The following is a 7,485-nucleotide window of genomic DNA, read 5'->3' as shown; positions in this document are numbered from 1 at the left end:
CCTTCCCATAGAAGTGTATGGAGACATGAATAATACGGATGACACACATTGTTGCCATCTTGTGACCCTCTAAAGGGTTGGGACAAGGTAGTGACATCAGTCTTTGCAGACATATGGCTCAGATCCGTGGACAGCACAAGTGTACAAGTAGTCTCATACATAGAGAGGTTTTGGATACCTGGGAAAGTATAGTTGGAAGAACTAAGCTGAAGGTAAAGGGAACAATGTCTAGAAACATAAGGAAGTCTCACAAGACAATGAAATTTAGGGCTGCATGTGAAGTAAAGTAAAGATCAATCTAATCAGATATCTGATATTTCCCTGCACTGTAATTGATGAGGTGCTCTAAGGAGGGGAGAGCAGTACTAAACATTCTGTAAAATTAACAAAATTACATCTCAATTTCAAGCTAATTTTCTGGATGCCACCACCATGGGCCAAGAAAGACATGATGGGGGGGTTATCAGAGCTCGTGCGCCAATTCATGAATTGCACCTATTTCCCCCTTATGCCACCTCCAAGCCAAATGGTCGTAGAGGAGAGAGAAGGGGAGCACGTGACCAGTCGGAGCCTCCTAATAAATAGCTGTAAAAGCTGGGACCGGTAGTGCACATGGGTCTGGGATAGACATTATCCTGGGCACCTCCCTCTCTGCTGTCAGGGGCATCAGCTATCCAACCGCACAGCTACCCGCCCACACAGCTATCCAGTCACAAAGCTGACAGCTCAAGTAGACACCCGCCCAACCTCCCACGCGCACAACCAGTTAGCTGCACAACCACCCGCACAGCCAGCCAACTACCTGACTACCAGCCCTCACAGCCAGCCAGCTGTCCGACCACCTGCCTGCAATGCCAGCCAACTACCCGACCACTGCCCTCACAGCCAGTTTATGTGTGTATCTGCTGTATGTGTGTCTGTATATGCTGTATGTGTGTTTATGTGTATGTTGTATGAGTTTATATGGTGTGTATATGATGCATATGTGTATATATCCTGCACATATTGTATATGTGTATGTATGTATGTATGTGTATATATGGTGTGTATGTTGTATGTATGTGTGTATATATTCTGTATGTGTGTATATATGCTGCAAATGTTGTATGTGTGTGAATATATGCTGTAAATGGTGTATGTATGTGTACATATTCTGTATTTGTTTATATGCTGTATGTGTGTTTATATGCTTTATATATTGTGTGTACATGCGGTCCCCTACTTAAGGACACCCGACTTACAGACAGCCCCTAGTTAAAGACCCCTCTGCCCACTGTGACCTCTGGTAAAGCTCTCTGGGTGCTTTACTTTAGTTCCAGGCTGCAATGATCAGCTGTAAGGTGTCTGTAATGGAGCTTTATTGATAATCCTTGGTCCCATTACAGCAAAAAAATGTGAAAATCCAATTGTCACTGGGGCAAAAAAAAATTTGTCTGGAGCTACAATTATAAAATATACAGTTTTGACTTGCATACAAATTTAACTTAAGTACAAACCCATCTATATTGTATGTAACCCAAGAGCTGCCTGCATATGCTGTGTGTATATGCTGTGTATATACTGTATGTATATGTGTATTTGCTGTATGTGTGTGCATATTGTGCATATGCTGTGTATAATGTATGTATGTGTATATATGGTGATATACTGTATGTCTAAGTATATGATTTATATATACACTATATGTATGTATATTATGTATTATAATATGTACTATACAGTCTGCAGTATGTCTGCAAATTTGATGTGTCTATACTATTTGTGTATATGATGTGTCTATACTGTATGTGTGTGTAAATGTATGGAAGTGTACATACTGTTTGTGTTTATATACTGTATGAGTTTGAATATACTGTACATGTATTAGTGTATTATTATTGTATATATGTATGTATAGATTATTCATTTATATAAGAGTACATAAATGTGTGTATGTGAGAGTATAAATGTATGTATGTGTGTAAGAGTGTTTAAATGTATTTGTATGAGTGTAGAACTTAATATGAGTGTTATTATATAAATGTTTATGTACAAATAATCTTTTTAAGTGGTATGGGGGCCCCATGCTTAATTCTGCTATGGAGCCTAGCCTCTCCTAGTTAAACCCCATATCATATAATAAATGTGCCCCGTGATCTGGAATGTGTTAATCTGCTGGACAGCATACTGGTAGTGGTTTATTAAGACAATTCCTGCTGACAGGTTCCCTTTAAGTAACCCAGCTTTATATATCCTGCACCCAGGGGCGCACCTGCCATGAGGCGAGTTGAGAATCTCGCCTCAGGCGGCACACCTCCTGCTGAACCGAGGGGGCGGCACCGTGTTCCCACCAGCCGCCCGCACCGTTCTCCTGCCCGCCCCATTCTCCAACCCGACACCGGGTTCCCGGCCGACACGCACCGAGCTCCCGTCCGCATGGCCTCCGACCAGCACCATCCTCCCGCCCGCGCTCTGGCCGCCCACTCCCCATTGACCTGCCGGAACCAAGCTGCGGGCCGCACATGCTACTGCCCGTCGGCCGTAACCATGCGACCGCCTGCAGGCCACCACCATTCTCCTGCCCGTGCTCCCGCCGGGACCGATCTCCTGGCCAGCACGCACCGATCTTCAGGCCGCTGGCACCATGGGACTGTCCGCTGGCCTGCACCGAGTGCCCGGCCACCGGTCTCCCCCACTGTCAGGACCTTAAAGGAAGGTAAAGTAACTTTATCTGTGCTTACATATATGTGTTTGTGTATATATGTGTGTGTATGTATGTGTTTATGGGTATATATGTGTATGTGTGTATCTGTGTGTATATATGTGTATGTGTGTGTGTATAGATGTTTATGTGTATATATGTGTTGTGAGACACTGAAGGGGTTAACTGTGGATGGGCGGTATGTTTCCCCTAGGTTTTGCTATTATGCAAGGCCTTAGTGCTGAGGTTGTGTTGTCCAGCACCTTGGACACAGGTGATGGGAGCAGCCTAATCAGTCTGCATAAAGCCGATGAGCAGAGCTGGAAGTGTTGTCTCTCTGGAAGGAGGCTGGAGAGCACGCAGCCTTGACCTCTGTGCCTGGAGCAGCAAAAGTGTTTTTGTTAGTGGTGAGTCAGAGAACCATTGTTTAGTTAGCACCCTGACGAGTAGGATATTATTTTGTTTTGATGCCTGAATGTGAAGGCTGTTTTATTTTGTTCCTGCTGAAATAAACACAGGCTAGACCTGTTTTGGACTGTACTTTGGTGTCACTGTCGTGAACTGCATCACAGCACCCCGCTACCACGGTCTCTACTGGGCCAAATCCTCCACAGTGTATATGTGTATATATGTGTATTTGTGTGTAAATATGTGTATATATATATGTATGTGTATATGTATATTTGCTGTATGTATGTGCAGTGTGTGTTTATGCTGTATATACTGTTTGTATATGTTTTTATATATGCTGTATGTATATGCAGTATTTGTGATATTTATCAGGGCTTCTATTTGTTACTACATGGCAGTACTCTGTATGCATTTTATACTACATGGCGGCATGCTGTATGCATTTTATACTACATGGCGGTACACTGTATGCATTTTATACTACACGGCGGTATGCTGTATGCATTTTATACTACATGGCGGTACGCTGTATGCATTTTATACTACATGGCGGTACGCTGTATGCAGTTTATACTAAATGGCGGTGCGCTGAATGCATTTTTTACTACACGGTGGTACGCCGAATGCATTTTATACTACATGGTGACACCCTGTATGCATTTTATACTACATGGCGGTATGCTGTATGCATTTTATACTACATGGCGATATGCTGTATGCATTTTATACTACATGGCGATATGCTACATGCATTTTATACTACATGGCGGTACGCTGAATGCATTTTTTACTACACGGTGGTACGCCGAATGCATTTTATACTACATGGTGACATGCTGTATGCATTTTATACTACATGGCGGTATGCTGTATGCATTTTATACTACGTGGCGGTACGCGGAATGCATTTTTTACTACATGGCGGTACGCTGAATTTTTTTTTACTACATGGCGGCATGCTGTATGCATTTTATACTACATGACGGTGCATTGTATGCATTTTATACTATATGGCGGCACGCTGTATGCGTTTTGCGGTGCTTTATTTTAACACCAAATCAATATGATGGATCTTGTTCTGACACTCCCAGATATATTACATTACATATATGGGGGGGGGGGGGCGTCTCTCTATGGCTCGCCTCAGGCAGCAGAAAGGCTTGGTTCACCTCTCCCTGCACCTGCTATGTGCCAATGTAATAGGTAATGCTATTTACTGTACCTGTATAAGCGGAATGATGGATAACACAGGGGCATTTGGCTTTAGCTGCACTTATAATTTTCTGAACACTACAGGTACTGTAAAATGTATCAATGTCCTTCTGAATTCAGAGATTTGTTCTCATTACAGAATTTTTAAAGACGTTCTGTATTACTCTCTGTGGTGTACTGGCATTTCCTGTGTCATTTTCAGGTCAAGAGCTGCAAAGCCTCAAGATAGGAGGTCTCAAGAGTGGTTTATGGGTTTTGGCCATAAGCTAACTTAAAGCCAGAGAAGTTAATGCACAGTTAATCTATTAATATCCAAAGGAGATCCATGATGACACAGTATTTAGCAATAAACTGAAACAAATGCTTATACTGGGCTTCATTTGTCTGCATGTAGATAAGTTAATGTTTGGAGGACATCAGTAGAAGGAACTTATAAGTCTCTTCTGTTTGACGCATACACAAATGATGGCTAATGGCCTTTTTTGGAAAGGCAATAAAGGCCTAATAAAAGCATTACGTCTCAGATCTGCAAATAAATAGGATTATTCTGCTCACTGGGTTATTAATATTCATTATGTTCAATTTAGGAGACAGGATTAGTGCAGTTACCCTGATTCATCTTTTGTAAGTCAATTAAAGGAAAAATGGATCATAAAATATCTATCATATTTGTCATAGATTCTGTGCGAGCGGGAGTAGGCAGTTTTAGCCTAATGTATGGTGTTTGGAATAGGGATATTTTAGCTGAGGAAGAATGATCATAATGACCTTACATCTTTTTAACTATCTGTATGCCAATTGACAATGTAGAAAACCTACTTGTCATCCGATATGCTGAATCAGTAGCCATCAATATCTGGTTGTTTTAGCGCCCCTTTGTTCAGCCAGTATACGGTAAGTTATAAAGAGAATTTAAAAACTTAACAGTGTGTTGAACATGGAGTAATATTATCTCACCAATTTTTCTTCAACCTTCTCCACTTTCTGTGTTTTTTTCCCCTGCTGTGCAATTGGCGCTCAGACTCTGGATCATACAATCTGAACCTCATTAGATTTAAAGTCATTGCATCATGTTACCAGGAGCTGCTATACTAAAGAAACCCAGCCCCCTCAGTCACTGCACTGAGAGCACATGTGCCATTTAACAACTCAGAAGACCCTTCTACGACTTAGGGTGATGCCACAAATGGCGTTTTGAACCCGTTTTTGGTCTGTTTTTAAGCAGACCGTTAAAAAACGCATCTGTTTTTGATAGGATTTACCAATAATCTTAATTAAAAATGGTCAAAAAATCGCATGGGTATTTGGACGGACTGCTTAAAAACGGACCATAAACGGGTTCAAAACACCATGTGTGGCATCACCCTCAAGAGGCTCATAGCATCATGCAAGTCAGTGAAAAGACACTGGAGCTCATTTACTTACCCGGTCCAGTCGTGATCCCGCAGCGCGTTGTCTAATGAGGATTCGGGTTCTGCCAGGATTCACTTAGGTCGTCCGTCCAATGTCCAGTAGGTGTCGCTGCTGCGCCGAGGTCCGCCGAAGTTTACCTGTTTTTTCCCGGTGCATGTGAGTGCTTGATCTTGCGACACATTTCGTTTTTTAAATTCGGTGTTTTTTCCGAATCCGTCGAGTTGTCCAATGGCCACGTGAAAGCCAGCGCGATTGCGCCGAAATCCGATCGCGTGCGCCAAAATCCCATTGGAATCCGACGCAAAACGGAAAAATTCGGGAAATCCAACGAAAGTGCGGCCGCGGAGCCCTTAGTAAATGAGCCCCACTGGTTTCTGATCCCTCAATTATTTATATGATTTAAAAGCAGATAAATTGGAGGAAAACAATTAGAATATCTGAATTCCATTAGATTTTTGTATTCCCTAGATAACCCCTTTAATAAGAGAGAATAGTTTAAGCTAGACAATCTTTGAAATTGTCATTCAATAGTTACCAGTCCCAGAAATTAATTTTCCATGAAGAAGGTTCCCAGAAAGTCTAAATGGCTTTGTCGGCATACCTATTGTTTTCTAACTATTCAACAGACAATAACCAGTTGATAAATCTTAATTTCGCCATCATATTCTGCTTTACAGATCATGCAAAAAATAAGACATTACAGAGTAATAGAATAGTTATTAGTTGAGAAAGTGTAAGAATGAGTTCTTTCTTACACTCACATCAGCTTTCAGGGGAGAGTCACCATACACAACTCATAAGTTTTTACAACCGACATTCAGTGCATATTTAATGGACCGTATGTACTCATTCCTTGCAGATGTACTGATACCAGTAAATTCTTAGTGTTTAGACTCTCTTGAATGCTCAGGCTGTAAGTAAACCCGGTAACACAGCACTGGAGATATATGTATAGTTACCATATATACTCGAGTATAAGCCTAGTTTTTCAGCACAAAATTTGTGCTCAAAAACCCTAACTCGGCTTATACTCGAGTCAACTAAAAACATAAAGACAAAACTCACCTTTCTGACGTCACCCATAGGTCCTCTTCTGTCTGAGACAGAAGAGGACCTATGGGGACGTCGGAAAGATGAGTACAGTGTTATTTTTTTTCCTACTACAGGGGTTGGGCAGGCTGTATGCTACAGGGGTTGGGCAGGCTGTATGCTACAGGGGCTGGCAGACTATATACTGGGAGGCTGTAACCAATGCATTTCCCACCCTCGGCTTATACTCGAGTCAATAGGTTTTCACAGTTTTTTGTGTTGAAATTAGGGGTCTCGGCTTATACTCGGGTCGGCTTATACTCGAGTATATACGGTATTTTATAACATTTTATAGTGTTATAAGTATACTAGAATAAATGTACATTTTATAGGATTTTATAGATGATTGTAGTGACAGAAGGGAAAGCTAATGGAGAACAGGAACCCTAGCACTGTAAAACGAGCCTATTACACATGTGTCATTGTTTAGATTTTAGCTATATAACTATATACTGCTTCATACACAAGATTAAAACCTTTGGTGGTCCCCTCTAGCGTGATTTCGCTAGCACAGCTAAATAAATATGTGTCTCTTGGCGCTGTATGCAACTACAATCCTATAGTTGGCAATAACGTAATGGAGATTTGCAAAAACAGAATCTGCTCTTTAATTGCTTCCAGATCCTGCATATCCACAGGGCTCACAGGAGTGTTACACTAACGCAGAAATGTCGCTTTCT

This window comes from Engystomops pustulosus, unplaced genomic scaffold, assembly GCF_040894005.1.
Source record: "Engystomops pustulosus unplaced genomic scaffold, aEngPut4.maternal MAT_SCAFFOLD_292, whole genome shotgun sequence".
NCBI classification, from domain to species: domain Eukaryota; kingdom Metazoa; phylum Chordata; class Amphibia; order Anura; family Leptodactylidae; genus Engystomops; species Engystomops pustulosus.
This window is presented reverse-complemented; position numbering follows the sequence as displayed.